Source organism: Phacochoerus africanus, chromosome 10, assembly GCF_016906955.1.
Source record: "Phacochoerus africanus isolate WHEZ1 chromosome 10, ROS_Pafr_v1, whole genome shotgun sequence".
In the NCBI taxonomy this organism is placed as follows: Eukaryota; Metazoa; Chordata; class Mammalia; order Artiodactyla; family Suidae; genus Phacochoerus; species Phacochoerus africanus.
Genome location: NC_062553.1, coordinates 81,005,351 through 81,006,859, shown reverse-complemented (window position 1 = coordinate 81,006,859; position 1,509 = coordinate 81,005,351). Strand labels below are relative to the sequence as shown.

Here is a 1,509-nt window from a genome sequence, read left to right as displayed (position 1 = left end):
CTCCTCCGTAGACTCCAGTCCCCTGCTGATTTTTAGCAGGAACCAAGCTTTTCAACCATAAAAATTATTAGTAAAACATTTTGAACTCTCCGGAGGATGGACATTAAAAGCAATAATGTTTATCTGTTTATCTGTAGGTTAGCCACTCACAGAGCTGTTTTGTAACAAAAGAGCTTATCGAGTAGGAGGCTTAGTTAACTTTTTCCTGAGGGTTACACTCCTAGCACAAGCTGTCCAGAGGCTCAATTACCCAGTTCCCAGCCTGAACCTTTTAAAGAATCACTTTGAAATCTCTCGGTACTATTAACATCATTAGGGGACCTATGTATGTAAACATATGTTGTGAGCCTGTAGAAAAATGTATGTGGAGTCACTAGTGTGTGCCTGGCACATAATAATTGCTTAATAAACTGTTAGCTGCTTTTATTAAAAGTTAATCTAATGAAAAATTGGTTTCTTTCAGATAAGGATTTCAATAATTTAAAATGTCTCAACATTTGGGGGACACATTTGAGCTGTTTTAGGACACAGGGAATAATATCCTTTTCTAGGGGCATTGACAAATTCTCATTTGACCATCATCATCCCCGACCTCCTGAAAACTACCCCGAACCTGGCATCTTCGTTCCAGTGGTTATTTTTAGAATAATAAAGATCGACTCTACTTATTCAAGCGAATTTAATCTGCTGAATACAAGAGAAACAATTCTTTTTTTTTTGTCCTTTTTTTGTTGTTGTTGTTGTTAAAAATATGGAACGCTTCACGAATTTGCGTGTCATCCTTGCGCAGGGGCCATGCTAATCTTCTCTGTATCGTTCCAATTTTAGTATATGTGCTGCCGAAGCGAGCACCAGAGAAACAATTCTTACACGATTTAGACACCCTCTCCTTCCTCCTAAGTCGTCAGTGTGGTGACATAGACGAGTGTAAGAGCAGCTCCCCGCCCTTAGCTTTCAATCTAAAGCGGAGGTTTAGCAGGCATTTTACTTTAGATGGGGACGGAGAACGGGAAAAAGAGAGCCGTTCACAACTCAGGGTCCACTCCAGGATGGATGGGATACCGGACTCAGTTGTGTCCTCTAGCAAGCCGGACCTCTGAGTTAAGTCGCCGGGTAGCGGGATTAGAGATGCTCTGAAGACGTCCCTTCCCGGTCTGGGTCACGCTGCATCGGGGGGGAGCAGATAGTGAGTCACCCCGAAGAGGGGGGCCGAAGAAAAGGCGTGGCGCCCGGGTCTGGAGGAGAGCCGCAGGGCGAAATTCTAAACCGAGGGAGCCTCGGAAGGAAGAGGAGGGGCCACTGCGCGTGGGGAAGAGTAGGAAGAAGCGTCGTGGGGAAGGAAGGGAAGGAAGGGAGAGGAGGAAGAAGGTGGCGGAGGAAAAAGAATAGGGCGCTCGGCCAGCGCGGAGAGGGGCGGGCCGGGAGGCGCCCGGGGCGGGGCGGGCTCGCGCCTCCGGGAGGGCGTGCAGCGCGGGGCCGAGCGGGGCGGGGCCGCGGCGCTGGAGCTTT

The 1,509-nt window shown here is 48.3% G+C and overlaps 1 non-coding gene across 1 annotated transcript; it reads right to left on the bottom strand.

The window, feature by feature from the left end:
- Positions 1–745: 745 nt before the first annotated feature.
- LOC125110448 (U6 spliceosomal RNA) lies at positions 746–852 on the bottom strand. Its single transcript, XR_007130624.1, has one exon. It is a non-coding gene; the product is annotated as a U6 spliceosomal RNA (small nuclear RNA).
- Between the last annotated feature and the right edge of the window lie 657 nt (positions 853–1,509).